The sequence below is a fragment of the Ammospiza caudacuta genome, chromosome 1 (genome assembly GCF_027887145.1).
Source record: "Ammospiza caudacuta isolate bAmmCau1 chromosome 1, bAmmCau1.pri, whole genome shotgun sequence".
NCBI lineage: Eukaryota > Metazoa > Chordata > Aves > Passeriformes > Passerellidae > Ammospiza > Ammospiza caudacuta.
In genome coordinates, this window is record NC_080593.1 from 13,920,755 (window position 1) to 13,937,368 (window position 16,614).

Consider the following 16,614-nt stretch of genomic DNA (forward strand, 5'->3'; position numbering starts at 1 on the left):
CCCAACAGGAATTAATGAACCTTCTTTTTCCTACTGGTATAGGTTTACCCTAAAGCCACAGATTGAACATTTGTAAAACAATGACAAGATTTTTTAAGTTCTGCAGAAAAAATTACTTTTGGGTAGAAATGAAGGCAGGCTTTAGGTTTTGCAGTGTTACCCTATTTTGAGTTGCTTTCTTTTTTCTTCTTGAACGTGGATTAAATGCACAGCATTTTGTAGGTACTTCCATGAAAGAACACAAGAAACACAAGATTTCAGTTTCCATCTGGGTTACTATCATGTGAAAGCTCACCCAGCAATGGGCAGGGGAGGTGCCAAACCACAGGCTAACTCCAGTTAGTATCTAGAAGCTCTTGGTGAACACTTTTACTGATATTTATTTCACATGTTATTCAATGTACAGCTTATAATGCATCTATACAAGGAAGTGATGTTTCAACAAAGCTTTGGCTGCATGGAGGGAGTGGATCCTGACTTCACCAGGTGCCTACACCAGGCTGCCTGACACACCTAAAGAACAGCACTGCTCAGTGAGACACAGATAAACTTTTAACACTCCAGTAAATGCAGATCAAAACCGCTACTCTTTTTTAAACATACCAAGACCCTGGTGAAATAATTTCTGTCAATGTTTTTCAAAATGCCACAAGTTCATATTTCTAAAAACTAGATACAGAAAAATGTTCAAAGTAAGGTTTGCATTCTGACACACATTTTTAAAAAGAGTTTTCCCACACTTTGTAAATCATGATCATTGCCAGCTAGAGCAGCAAATTAGAAATGGAACATAAAACAAATAAACAAAAAATCCTCAAGCTATGATGTTAAAATGCTCCCTCACTGCCTTACAGTGCTGTATTATGATTTGAATGACACAACTGGGCTCTGAGAACTTGCATAAGAAAACTCTCTTGTCTAGAAAGCAATAGAGTTGTCTTTCTCTGCCTGCCCCTCAGTCACATCTGAGTTGTGAAGAAAAATGGCTTGACTGACCAGCTTTACCTACTGCCTGTGACCAGTCTGGATCCAATCTGTACTTCATCCCTGTCATCCCCTCAAAAAATTCCCTTCTACTTTTGCTGTAATAATGCTGCAAAATTTGGCACCTCACAGCCTTCTTTTAAAAAATGAGAACTTCAACTTGCTGTTTCTACTTTGTCCTAGCAACATGAAACACACAATTTGATTATATAATCTCCAGATATGTGGGAGGGATTTGGAGGCTTGCCTGAAAACCTGCCACTTCTTACACATTCAAAAGCTCGATAGCATATTTCTCCAAAGTACACATCCATGTAGGCAAAATCACAATTGAGTTCCTTCACAGCATCAAAAAAGCTACCAAAAAAACCAAAGGCCAAAAAGGCAGGTGGGTAAAATTTAAAAAAATTTACAACATGCATGACATTATACAACAGTCTGAGCTTGGTGCTGCCATAAGTAAGAACAAAGCAAAAAAAAAAAAAGTTAATGGATTTACACCAATTTATACTATCCAATAACTTCAGTGGTTTCAGTCCAAATACCAGCAGATCAGCCACTGTAAAATACAGTCACCAGAACTGACATTGACGTCACTGCTGCTGGCAGCTTTTTCTGAAATCTGTGGACCAGCTGAACCTTAGCCTTTTGTCAATAAGCGCTCAGGCATGTACCACACCAGTAGTCCCAGTGACAGAAGTGTTAGACAGGTCTTCTGTTCCCTTTATCTATCACTCTTCTGTGTGCCCTGGTCTTGAGGCAAATGACAGCTTTTCAGTTCTCAATAAAGTCAGTCTGTTTTCATTGACAGGCTAAGATTTTGAAAAATACCACAGAAGAAGTTACAACATTCAATTTGCAGTCTAAAGAAAAGTTCCAATTATTGTGTTTGAAGACTCGTAGAACTGAAGAACAGCATAGAAAAGAGACAAGGTTCAACTCGACATATTTTTACAGCAGAAGCACTAGCAAGCTGAATCCAGCTGAAATGTATCAGCCTTTGAAAAATCATGAGCATCATGTTTGTTTTCTCTTTCTCAGGCTTTAAAACTTGAGGCTGTCTCCAATCTGTATGACTTCAAAAGCAGAAAACTATTTGTCCTCAATGCGATCATATCTGCATACTGAAAAACATTTATGAATGTTTTCATTTCGACCTTTTTTTACCTTACATTTCTTCTTTAATATATGCAAATGAAACTTCCACAACTGGCCACCAATTTGCTTCCATATAAATAAGTGGAAAACAGCTGATATTTCTGAAATCTTTTTGAGATCTTAGTCACTTTTCAACAATGACAAGAGATGCCACAAGTTATTCTGCTCAACTGAATATGATAACATATTCTGAAAGTTCACAGCATTTCAGTTCTTCAAAATACCAGGATGACTGAAGAGACAGGAGCAATTTTTGAGACACCCATGTCAAAAGTCTGCCACGTGTCTCATGCTTTAGGCACATACAGTGTTCCAGGCCCACAGGCCATCAGCTACCAGCATTTCCAGTGCTGTCCTTTCTTCAGCACAGCAACAGGAAGGTTGGCACTGCAGTGGAGGCAAAAGGCTGGGAGTCCTGAGCTTCAGGGACATTCAACTCTCTCACAGATTCCTAATGGCTCAACCACTGACACTTTCAAGCCTTTCAGAAAAACAGCTGTTTCTTGCTCTAAGAATGCCATTTAGCTTCTCAAGGCTCATGTAGCAGTCAGCAAAGCACTGTCTGCACTAAAGCAACACAAGACAATTTCAAATCAATAGCCATGTGTAATGATTCAGAGGAAGAGCTTACACAGAGCTTATGACAACTTTCAGATTTCCAGAAGTTGCAACTGAGCTGCCATAACCTGGAATGCTCTGCTCTGTCCTTTCTAGAGCAGACTTTACTATGTACCCACCAAATTAAGAGGACTGACTAAAACATCCAAACTTGAACCAAGTATTTGAAGAACTGATGGGAATTGTTGAAAAACTTTTCTTAGCTAAGAAAATGAGTCTGGGGACTGGAGAATACCAAATGAGCCAAAAGACAGAGCTAGGACAGGCAGGCTGTGGACAAGTTTGTGATAGGGAAGGAGAAAATATTGGTGCACTTACAAAAGAATTGTGGAACTTCCTCCTGAGCCAAAGCAGAGTTCCAGAAATGGAAATAGACCAGAGGGTAGAGATTTTTGCCCAATCTGTAATTTCTACTAGTAACTAAAAAGCAGTGAAGTCTTAAAACAGTTAAATAGTTTAGGGTGACACATAACACACACCTATACATGCATGAGATGTCTCAGAAAATCAATATGGATGGAGATTTGGGACGCTGTTGTATTTAGGTTCCAAATATCCTGGAAGTTAGCACAGATCTGAGAGCTGAAGGCAGTTGGGGTGTCACCCTGTCTACTTTGTGACAGGGTAACAACAGGCCTAAAACCAGGAAATCTTTCAGATGTGCCAGGAAAGAAACAATACGAATGCTTCCTGAGACACAGAAAGCACAGCAGATGTCCCAGCACTGCCAAAATTTGAGACTGAGGAGTATTCAAATTGATTAGTGTAAGTTCCACCAATCTGACCAGACAAATCCACTCTTGAAAAGACTGCACGCTGCAAATCAAAATTCCTGCATTTCTGCCATTGGGTGAATCCATCATTCCTGAGTAAGTTTCCACTTACTGGCACTGCAAAAAGCAACCATGCAAAGAGCTACTCTCGAGCTTTAGGACCTTGTACAGGCAATCCACGTTGGCCTACTCCCACTTTTTTTAAACCTGAAAAACCAGAAAACTATCGTATACTTTGCAGAAAATTGGACAGGATTACACCTTTTTCTTCTGGTAAACCATAAGCTTTTCTCACTTTGTGTTCCAAGCTGGTCACACCAGTGTCAGAAGAATGGTATTTTTACAGAGGGCATCCTTTCAAAAACACAGCTTTGTTCACTCCTGACTCCAAGATGACTGAAACAAAGAGAAGTTGGTCTCCAAATAGCTGTAAGAAATTTCTGTTTAAATGCTTTTCCCACAAGAAAATTTTTCTTATTATTTTTAACTGTCATAAGAAAAATCTCTCTCTGCCCTCTCTCCCACTTCTTATCACTAGAAAAATTTCATAGCCATTCTGTAATTAATTAGTATGTCTGCAACTGTCAAAGTAACATAGATACAATCAATCAAGTGGAAAATTGTTCTCTTCAATCCCTCACTGAAACCAATAAAGAAAAAAGAAAGTAAAATTGCTAGAACAGAAGTTATCAAAATATGTTTATTTTCCTCCCTTTCTTCTACCAACATCTTTTTTTCCTTATTGGATTTCTCAAAGAAGAAAGAAAACTAACAGGACTAAGAATATTTTTAAAGCCACCTTCATATTGCCTGAAATGAAAAAAAGCACATGAATGCAAGTTTTTGCCAGCTATGTATAACCTCTGCATTATCACAGATTTCACCACTTACAGGCAGATGGTTGATTCAGTGTTAATTTCCCTTATGACATATGCTTTTCTGCTGAACAAAACTCTCAGCAGAAGTCTTAAAAACTTACAAATTAACACATGAGCAAATGCACTGCAGAGGCCATAAGGCAGTTAGTACTGTCAATTGATGTATACGACATTTCACACAATGCAGGCTGCCCTAGTCTCTAGTGCACTCACAGAAGCTAACCCCTCTTTCTCAGTGGCTCACTCCATTTCCAAATATCATTTCTACATTGGCAACTCCCAAGCTTCATTTATCTTCTATTCATAAAGGCAAGAGTAGTAAAGGCCTAAGAAACGATAGACCAGTGCACAAAGAATGGAATTCCACTATGGTCAGTTACCTCAAGCATTTGTTAATTGTAGGCAGATGAAGATTCATACAGTTTATTGGTAAAGGTCCTTGATGAAACCTAAATTAAAAGAGGAACCGATTGTGCTGTTATTATTTGATTTCCACTCAGACCTAAAGCAGAAGTTGAAGAAACATCTTGCTATGGAATATCTTCATTCTAGTCACTCCAATATTTCCTGCAAATATTTACATTCTCAACACATACAATCAAGTGCAAAGTTGTTCCCTTCATCACCTCCCTGGATACAGCCTGGTGTCCAGCCAGCTGTTATCTTCCATCTGAGGGTCTGTTCTGTTCTCTTGAGATTATTAGTCTCTTGAGAAATTTGTATATACATATTATTTTGGGAACTAAAAATATGATTACATTGTTGGAAAAACTAACTCTTCTGCTCTCAGAAGCACAGAATTGAACTTTGCAACATGTTTTGGATAAATTACCCTTCAAACCGGATTTCATTACTTCCTTAGTCTTCAGGAAACCCAACAAAAAATTTAAATAGAATGATCTTAGCCAGGTCATCCAAAGTAACCTCATCTACAATAGATATGACAATTTCCCCATCTCCAAGTATAACTAAGTCTGTCTAATTCGTAGCAGGTGATGATCATCCACCACTTGACTGCTCCCCCTCTTATGCATGTCCCATTTCATCCAAGCATATGCTCTAGCACATCCTTTCACAACGATTTCCAATGTTGCCAGCCTTTCAATGTTCTTCTGATGACATCTTGGCTAATGGCTAATTAAACATTTGGATAGTATCTCTCTAAATATTCTCTAGACCACAATAGGCTACAAAATCTTAGCCAGAAGTTACCACTCTCTGAAAAGTGGAATATGTGCACTTTCAAAGTCCCCAGGCCTCAACTTCAGGCATCACTGTCTAGGGCAAAACCTTGACAAAAACCAGTTACCAAGTTGGTATAAAAAACATGTTCAACACAGCCAGAGGGTACCAAACAATAGTAGATGACTATTTGGAACAAATTCAGTGTACTTTACACCAGCAGCTACATCCCAGCAAATAGAGCCTGACACACATCACATTTAAAGTGAGCTATGTGTTTGCACAGTTTCAAGTGTATACTTTTATCAAGTACAACTATCATTACTGACACCTTTGAAAGGCAGCACAACATGCCACTAGAAGATACCCTTGTTATATATCACACACCTTATCATTCTGAAACAGTTTGCATATTATTAGTGATGACATTTATTTGGGGATCCTCATCATCATGCAAATAAAAAAGGTATCATTTAGCATCTTCTAACAGAAATACAAGTATTGGCCTGTATACATTTTAATCTTTAATTGAATACAGTTGCTTATCTAACCCATAGATCTTTCTTCCCTGGTTAATAAAAAAACATTCCTATACAAAACAGATTCAGCCTATTCTACAACTGCTGCTGGAATGGACCATCTTGCCGCCCAACTGCTCCAAAATCAAGATAGTTGAAAATATAAAGTAAGGCTTTCCACTTAGGATCATGTTTCTTGTACTGCACCTTTGAATTTATCATGCATAACAGCTGGTACCACACAGTTAAACTGCCTGTTGTGCATCAAACGAATGGATGTTCTACCATCATCCTGCCACACTCCTGCACTGGCTGGAGAAGAGCTGCTGGTTTTAAGCCACAGTGACCAATGGCATGAATGACTGCCAGCAGACTGGCAAACAGAACTAGTTTTAAACCACAAAAACATATGCTGCTTATTTCACAAGCAAATTGATGCTTATTACTTCAAAGGGAGATGTCACCCAGCATTAGTGAAAGTGAATATGAATCTCATGCTCTCTCCATTTCCGGCTTTGATACCTTGATCTGTTTTCATTTTTTCCCTTGCCAAAATGTTTCAGACACTTTTAGGTGCTTGTGAAAGAGATTCCTTTTTTTTAAACCAGATTGTCCTTAGGCCTTGGAGTTAATTCAGGAAGATTTTTAATTAAAAACAACACAGCCCTCCTGTAGGTGTTCTCTTTTTCATCTTGCTTGAATTCCCAGGAGTCTAGCTTTCCCCAAAGACAGCTCAAGAGGAAAATTATGACAGATGCCTGCAATGCACAGAAACAGCAGGAGGAACAACAGCAACAGGGAGCAGAGACTGACTGAAGCACATAAAGGAAAAGGGGAAAAGGAGGTAGAATTTTGAGGTAACTCAGCAATTGGGAGAGTCAGGAAAAGAGTAAAAACTTAAAAGCCCATAATCATTCCCTTCTCATCCTTCTCTATCTTCTTCCTTGATCTTTTTTTTACATGACATAGTGATAGATAGCTGTAACAGAGCTGATTTGACCTAATTATTTTTAATGTTAAAAGAAACAAAGTATTGAAGATGCTAGTAAATAAAGTATGACGAGAGTGAGAGAAAAAATACTAAAAATTAACACTAATGGACATGGCGCAAAAAACCTGCAATATGATTTCACACTCTTACAGTAGGGTTGTTTGTTTTTAAGAAAAAGAACAAAAAACTTTCAGCCATTAGGAAAAAATGCTACACTAAAGAATTTTATCGCTCAGTTATTTGACATTTACACAGATTTGGTTGATTAGCTGGAAGATGAAAAGCCTAAAAGAACATCAAGGAAAACAAAACAGATTTCAGAAAAAAAAAACCCAAATCAGGCATTCAAAAATATGCAAGGCCTTATTTATCACCACAATCATCCCTTCCGGAGCTTGAAGGTGTATAAATAGAAACCTTTCACCAAGAGGTTTATTATATATCATCAGGAAGCCTGACACTTCAGACAACGAAGGACTTCACATGAACATATCAGTCATGAATAATTAATAAACAGTCAGCTGGTTTGGCTCCTCTAATAGCAGCTTGGTTCTTTTGTTTCTTTTAGCTGCTACCCCCCTACTTTCAACTGTAAGGCAGACAACATTTTTTCCTTCCTGCCAAACCAGGAAAATAGTTCTTAAATACATAGGCTGAAACAACTTTCTAGATTACACAGATTTACAGTACATCACTATTGTGTCAGTAATCCTGAACTCCGTAAGAGACATAAAAGTTTAACAGCTTGAATTAAGAGTACTTTGAATAACAGCTCAATTTTAAATTTTTTTGTTCTCCTTATTCCTAAAATAAAGGCAACGTAAATTGTTTATTAAGAATAACTTTAATACTTTGAGATGCTTAGCATGAAGCAGGGCAAACTGCATGTTTTTGTACTCCATAGTAAAACTAATAATGTTACTGGTAGAGCACATGAGACTCAATCAAACCATCTGCATTTCTCCCAGATTACCCCTGTTTTACTCTGTATTACACCTGTAATAGAAAATAATTCAGAAAATGTTCTGAAATGAGAGATACAGTTGATAGGTTGAAGGAAGTTATTTCATTTTTTACCTACTCTTTTATAGACAGAACCTGTATCCTTTTTGCCTTTAGAAGCAGAAATACCTACAGTATTATCTGAGAGGTCTCCAGATACATTTTGTGATCTTTTAAAGTATATTAAACCAATTTCAATTTCCCTTGTAAAACCCAAAAAGCAAGCTTGTCTGTCATTTTATACAGCCCATGAGGGTCATTTTACAATCCCATTTAATATTTGCTTCCGTAACAAAATTTCTAACGGCACCTATCCTCCTAATGTATGACATTGTCACTACATGGACATATTTTCTACTTAAATTAAATGAATGCAGCACATAACTCAGGCAGATATAATACCTTGAAGGCTGGTGACACTTATGGTTAGGATTGTTATGCTGGCAATGTCAGCACCTCAGTACAGGACAAGAATCCAGGAGAGCACTTCCCTTGACTTGTCACATATTCTACCATAGAGACCACGTAGTTATTCTGCTCTGAACCCCAAAGTACCAAGCGGACACTGCAAAAGGAGAGTTCCCAAGCTGGCAGAATGAGGATATGATGAAGTACAGCAAATTATGTTCACAAATGTGGCAATCAGAGTGCCAGTGGTACACTAATGAACAAGACAACCCCAAGAATCAAACTGTGTCTGAGAACGTTGTCCAAGCACTTCTTGAATTCTGGCTGGCTCAGTGCTGTGATCACCTCCCTGGGGAGCCTGTTCCAGTGCCCAACCACCCTCCTTAAAAGGGTGAGGAGCCTTTTCCTAATAACAGTCTCAAACCTTCCCTGGCACAGCTGCCTGCCATTCCCTTGGGCCCTGTCACTGGTCACCAGAGAGAGGAGATCAGTGCCTGCCCCTTGCACATGAACCCTCTTTGAGGCTGTTCTCATATGGTTCTTCTGTGCTTGTGTATCAGAACATGTGGCACAACGGTCTCCTCTCTCTGAAAGTAGCCAAGAAAACCTAAAGTAATGTCATTAGAAATAATTTGCATTATATTTGTGAAAATACAATTTTGATGCAATTTACACTGAAAGGTGTTAAGCACACATCAAAGAATCACAGAATCAAACAGGCTGGGAGAGAGCTCTGAGACTGAGTCCAACCTTGCCCTGAACACCACTGTATCATCCAGACAGTATCACTGAGTGCCACATCCAGTCCTTCCCTAAACACCTCCATGGACAATGACTCCACCACCTCTCCAGACAGTCCATCTAATCACCCCTCCTGCAAATAAATTCCTCCTAATTTCCAACCTAAACCTGCCCCAAAGCAGCTTACAACTACATCCTCTCATCCTGTCACTGACTGCCTGGGAGAAGGCTGACCCCCACACCTGCAGGCTACAACCTCCTTTCTGGGAGTTATAGAGAGTGACAAGATCACCCATGAGCCTTCTCTTCTCCAGGATAAACACTCCCAGCCCCCTCAACTGCTTCTTAAATCACTTCTTCTCCAGACCCTTCACCAGCTCTGTCACCTTTCTCTAGACTTGCTCCAGTATGTCAATGTCCTTCCTGAACTGAGGGGCCCAGAACTGGACAGAGGACCAAGTATAGCCAGTTTCTATTATTCTGAAATAACCTGAATCATTACCCTAATTATTCCTGTAAAAATCCTGAGATATCCCGCTATCTCCTATTTGTCAGAATAAGCAAACTCTTAGCACTTGTTCAAGGCACCACTCCACAACTGAAACAAATACACAAGGTAATGCTAATGTATATTTCATTGCACTGTATTCCAAAAAAAAATTGTACTTGGCAAGGCTAATACTCTTCAGCACTCTCAGCTGATAAGCTTGTTTCCAATATGCAGATTTTGCCCTATTACTTACAACTTTGAGAAAAGTGACCAGAAACCTTTCAGCATAGTTCTGAGACTTCAGGAAGTTCAGCCAAAGGAGTCTGGTCTGAGTGCAGCCTTTGTCAAGCTTTCTTCACTTGGACAGCCTTCACTTACCCCAGGTGCACACCTCCCCTTCCCCCATGGTTACAGAGTCACTATGTTTCCATCTTATTGCAGGGGTTCCACACTGTTGTCTCCTTATCACAAAAGTTTCACGCCTTCTTGGTATTTCTCATGGGCAGCACCTCAGAGCACTGACTCTTCTTCACAAAGCAGCCACTGACTCCAGCTCCCTTCTCACCCAGCCACCCCACTCTTTTGTAGCATTCTGCTTCTCATTGCTTACAGCCCTGGCCTGGTAAAGTCAGGTCCTAATCTTTGCTAATTGGCCCAGCTGCAGCTCCTGAGGGGTAACATTACTTTCTACACTACCTTTATATTTCTATCCCCCTACAGCACTACACACACAAGAGGCAGCTGTACGAACAAGTCTGCAGCACCAAATGAAGAGAGCAGTTAGCTGAAGCATCTCTTCCTCTCATCACAGAAAACAAGGTGTGCAGTGGACTGTGTAAAGAGAAACCAATCTCTAGTGATGACAGAAATAAAGGTTCCTCTGCCTTCACACAGAGCCTGTTTGCTGCCAGTCAAACCCCAAACTTTGCAGAAGCAATCTACAGCTGCAAGTTTTCATGTGCTGCATGTCTGGACTTGGCAACATCAGGTTAACAGCTGGACTGGATGATCTTAGAGGTCTAGTGCAACCTAAAGGATTCCTAAGTTTCTTTAGGAAGGAAAGGATTAAAAGGATTGCAACTCTTCCTGAGTAGAAACTCTCAGCCAACAACAGCAGCTTTACTAAGAGCATGAACTGCACATAATGTACTGTAAACTGAGCTCCTGGGCACTTAGAAACAACATTAAATTAGCAGGCCTTTCCAAAATTATTCTGTATATCAGCTCTCCATCTGCAGTATAAGGAAAAATCTGATAAAACTCCTGGAAGACAAGTAAAAATTCTTGTGTCCACAAGCACTACTGTGTAACTTACCTTGGAACAAGATTTGATTAGTAGGAGACCTGGGTCTGTGACAAACAAACAAGAAAGATGCTGAAAAGCAGTCCATTAGGTGACCAGTGCTACTGCACAAGGCAAGAAAAATCCACACTTCTGGATTGTGCATAGCAAGAGGGGAATAACAAGATAAATTAAACTTGAAAGGCAACTTTAACTCTTGATAGTTCCTATTTTTAAAGTGCTCAATTATTGGCTCTTAGTATTTTTGAATGGATTATTTATAATACAATTCATACAGAGGATGTCCACTACCCATCAGCTTCATAATATGTTCAAGAAATGTTATATTGAACTTCCTTTACAGAAAAAATTCAAAGGAACAGGAACTGTGCTTCACAGCTGACCACTATATCATTTTAAAACTAGGGTCTTCTCTTTTGGTTTTCCAGTTTAGCAAACTTCTTCTGTTGAAGCAGTCATCTGAAGTAAAAGGTGCTTAGCCAAAAATGAAAACAAACAAAGCCCCACTGCACTATGGGAAAAAATGAAGCATGTACTATTAATAAATTAAATAGCTTTTTAGATAACTACTCTGAATTTGAAATTCTTCACTACAAGTGCAACCCTATAAGTAAGAACTCCTAAAACTTTATTTCTTTCTAGATAATCTATTCAACGTCTCCAGAAGTCAAGAACTAATAAATATACATTTTTATTGTCAGGGGCAGTAAGATGTTCAAGAGAATGAGTGGTTCCTGCTTTACAATTCAAGTGTAGAACACATTGACAGCAAAAGTTACTTGGTTGACAGCTTCCCAAAAATAAAATAAATGACATAGTCCTTTAAAACAGTTGCAAATTGTTTGTAAACGGGAAAACATACTATGCTATAACTACACAGACTCTGAATAAATACTACTTAAGTCAAGTGGTAGCATCAACTAAGATTGGAAAGTGTTTGACCAGTGTCATTTGGTCTGCATGAAGAACAAAACATATGATGCTGCCCAAGCAGTTTTTTATGCTGCCTCTTCAAATTCATTAACGTGTGCTCTCTTACACCATGGTGTGTTTACCAAGTAAATAAAGTAGCTTAGCTGTTAGTCTTGTTAATCTCCAGTCCTTCATTAAATAGCAATCAGCAATCATTTGCCTGTGAGATTTTTTTCCACTTAAAACCATGCTTATCCACATAGAAAAAAAAGAAGACAAATCAAGAAAATTGGAACAACAAATGAAGGCAATATTCAGGGCATAAAAATAACCACCCAAATCATCTGTCTCTGAGACATTATTTCATTAGTGCTTATTCCACTAAGTGCTACATTTCACACTAACTGCCCTTGAAGAGAAATTTTTTTCAATTGTTTGTTAACTAGCAGGTATTTCACAGAAGATACTGGATAAACAGTCTAATTACATGGAAATCTAAGCATTTGTACAAGTACTGTTGCTCAAACAGCAACTGCCTTTATCCATCTTGGCAATAGAGTACATACAAAGAGAAAGTGGCTCTGGATTTGGGCAAAGCAAACAGGGAGAGGGATGAACTATATGCAGACACTTTCCATCATCATTATTATTGTTATGCAATAATATTGATATTGTTGTTGTTATTACCATTCTAAATCTGGCTTCCAAAGAGACACATTCATCAAAACTCAGTGAAACTCAGGTTACCTGGCAAAGCATTTCTTGGCACACAGAACACACTACCTTGCCCAAAGGCCCAAGAAGTCTACCAAAAAATGAAATAATGATTACATTTGAAATGATTACAATAATGAAATAATCATTACAATGATTAATGATTATTTATAAATGCAACAATTGGCCTATGCATTTGACTGAATCAAAACAGTTGTCGTATGTTGCTAAAAGATTAAGTAGGAAAGTACTGAGAATCTTGCTACCTAGGTTAGGAAATTTCAGCTCTCTCTTTTCTGAAGTGACACCAACAGAAGTGGCACACTTGCTTATTTCTGTTGTTCACAAACAGGGCTCACAGACAATAGATGATGTCAGCGTTTTGGCTTGTAGATAAATACCCAAGCATAACGCTATTTTTAGCTAACTTCCTAAGGAAATCAGGCATATCTAACTGCCCTAGCACTCAGCCGTCTGCCCTGAAATTTTCTGAGCACAAAACCTACTTGGACAAATTTTATAAAAGGTTCAGTACCTCAAAGGAACAACCTGCCTGCCTTTTGGGAAAGCTGGCAGGCTGGGTAGGGAAGGCAGTGCATCAAAGACCTTGCTAAAAGGAAGGAGGTAGGGATGGCTCATCCCAAGAGGTGGTGGCTGGCCAGCAACTTGCCATTTCCAGCACTTGTGTGCATTCAAAGACAGGAAAATGGGCGGAAGTAGGGCAGAGCAGCACAGCAAACAAGTTACAAGCAACTATTAAGAAAAAAGAAATTAAATTTAACAGAGAAACTTCATTGGACTTGCTGCTCATGAAACACTACATACATCTGCATATAGCATACTAAGCTCTGTCTTGGCAGGAAGATTAGCTCAATTGTTTAATGGGACTTATCCATATCTGATTTAAATGATCCTAAGTGGTCCCCACAATCTTTAAAATATGCCCCCTGGCACTAATAATTCTATGATGAAAGCTAAATTATGTTCCAATCAAATTAGAAAAATTGAGGCAAATTGCATTAGGCTATTTAATACAAATGTTCCTTCTGAACAGCAATTCCATGGTTATTCTCATATCCTGTAGGAACAAGGACATAAAGGTGACCTGTGTTTAACAAAACCTCCAGATGCAATGAGAAGCAAAGACATGGGAGATCTTAACTAAGGGCATCTGGTTTTCCTCTGTGTCAGTGCCGTACTGCTGGTACACAGCATAAATCACTGTTGTATCCCCAACCAGGACATCACACCACCCCATGTCCATTAACCTGTTCTTGGTGCTATCAATTTGGAAAGTGAATTTTCCTACACTTTCCAGATGTTTTTTTTTCAGAAAGAATTGCAATACCACAGTAACATCCAGCATTACCTATTTGTACATCTCTTTTTCTGAGCCTAGGTTTTCCACTTCATGGCCCCAGAGTTCAATTTTTTTCCTCCCAGGGTATATATTTTTCAAAGTTACATAAATTATCTTCTCCCTCTTTTGGACTTATTTCTTTTGCCCTGGGGCTTTGGTTTTTATGTTTACTACATTTTATTTTCTCTTCCTTAGCAGAAGAGAAATGAAGACAACTTTACTTCTCTCTACTCTCCTGACATCAACACTGAGCACTCAGCTATTTCTTCACTAGGTTCCCTTACTTCCTACATTTTCTTTACCCACTTCCATCCATCCATCCAGAAACACATGCAGCACCAAACCAAGTCAAAGCAGCAGCACCAGTGGCTGCCCACTCTATAGCAGCCGAGCTACCTGGATCATCAGTACCAACATCAGAGTCTGAAATAAACGGGCAGGGCTCACTCAAAGGCTCCAGCACTGTGGAGAACAGAGAATCAGCTCCAGGATGAAGAGGTGAGGTGGCAATGACTGCTGAGGCACCCATGTGCTCGCTCAGCCCACAGGCAATGCTCCAGCGCAGGGCCCACACGGCTTCAGGCCGCCAAAAAGGTTCAGTGCGAAGGAGAGGAGATGGCCCAGGATCCCTGAGTTACTGAAAACCAGCAGCATTTGGAACTTGGGAGAGCCACACAGATGCTGCAGCTGGGACAAGGGAAGAGTTATCAATTTTCCCACATGGAAAGGACATACTATGTTGATGCTTTCAAATACAAGAAATTCAGTTGCTAAAACAGAAAACTGCTATGTAGGGTAACTGTGCTGTAGAATTAAGCAGCTTAAAGGAGGGATATGGCCTAGGATTCAAGGGATTTGCATGAGAACAGTGAGAACTTACATTAGACCAGAGAACAGACTATAATACTAAATTGTAGTTAAATATTACTAATTTCCCCCCCCCCAAAAAAGAACAAAATCATTTTGCTAGGCTCACAGTCAACCCATCTTGCTAAATAAAGCTTAAATTATGGGTCAGTCACCTCAGGCTCCCATCACAATTGACAGAGATTAATTTATTGCCTATGTGTTATTCTGGGGATATTCCAACATAAAATAGGGCAATCTACTCAATTTGAAGAAGAATTACCTCAAAAAACCAAACTAACAAATTTACTAACAGGGAATTAACATCTACATTATTTTGGTGTGTTCATAAAACAAAGAGCAGAAAGATGGTGAGTAAATTTGCAAAAGCACATTGAAAATTGATAGTGTGTGGCTGTGCCCTGGGTTTGCCTTAATTGAATTTTTGGTGAGGAGAAAAAGAATTCCAGCTATAGGCTGGAAATGGGATTTGCTCTCCAATCCTTCTCTCTGCTCTCTCTCACACATGATCTGCAGCTTCTCTGACCTCCCCATGCTCACTGCCCTTCACAGGGCTGAATTCCCCCTCGACAACTGGCAGCACTTTGATTTTCCTTCCCAGCAGATCTGGCTGATCCTTGCCTCCTCCAGACATCTCTGATTTCTCTAGCAAGCTCCCAGTCTTCCCACACTGCCTGCACTCCTACCATGGATACCTGGCAAGCTAGAGCACACCCATCAAACGTGTGCATCTCCTTCACATGCTCTGCACAGCACCTCAAACAGAAGCACATGCAAAAAGGAGACAGAAGGCTATCTCATTAGGATGGCACACTGCATATCTGATTCAACAGTGCATCTGTTATCCATGTAGTCTTTATATAATTCATACATCTCACACAAATGGAGGCAGACATCAAATTTACTATAAACTGATGATATAAATTTTATTATCTGTCTCCTGTCTTGGCAAAACACTTCAGACAGATGGTTTAGGAAACACTTCAGGTGCTTGCCCCCTCCCTGTACATCTGAGCCTAAGGATGGTAGCTGCTATGTACCATCACATACACTCCCACTTACACCAAGACTTGGATCTTGGAGACACTAAAAATTTCAGAGGAAGTTGAACAGAGGCAGAGATAAGAGAAAAAATAAAAAAAGGACAAGGCTAATGTAGGTTCTCACCTCCACAGGCATCACTCAAGTTAAAAATTATGTCACACAGCAAAACAGTAGACCATATTCCTGTCAAAAATTCTATCCATTTTCAACTCACTGCAACTTGGTCATCTTATTAGAACTACCTCCCCAATTTTCTTAGCATTAAGTTGAAGCAATAGTATTTCCCAGCATCCTATATTCAAGGCATGCGTGTAAATATCAGGCTAAATTAAGGGTGTTTACACACCACTGAACGAGAAGAATTAAATGGTTTTTTGAGTGATAGGCAGTTTTTCAGAATACCTACCAACATTTCTGAGGCATTTATCACTGTAGGATGTTCTGACAAAAAAGCTTCGTTCTATTTAAGTCCCCAAAGACTTGTCTTTTCAGTGCTGGAACAAACTGAACAGAAGGTGGAAAAAAATAAATTGCCACATAAATATAGGCATAGAAAATTCCTTCAAGTCCCACATTACATTATTGATGTCTTCTTTGCTCTGGGCACAAATGACTGGTACAAACAAGACAGAACCACATGCATACAGCCTGTGAACTCATCAGGGGCACAT

The 16,614-nt window shown here is 39.3% G+C and overlaps 1 protein-coding gene across 4 annotated transcripts in view; it reads right to left on the bottom strand.

The window, feature by feature from the left end:
* The window catches only part of CCNY (cyclin Y), a 120,623-nt gene that overhangs the window by 63,938 nt on the left and 40,071 nt on the right, over positions 1-16,614 (bottom strand). Inside the window, exon 2 of one of the 4 annotated variants that reach the window (XM_058824686.1) lies at positions 16,350-16,447. The exons of the other annotated variants lie outside the window; for them this stretch is intronic. The gene's annotated coding sequence lies outside the window, so the exon portion shown is untranslated. The remainder of the gene's footprint in view (positions 1-16,349; positions 16,448-16,614) is intronic. 4 annotated transcript variants of the gene reach the window in all.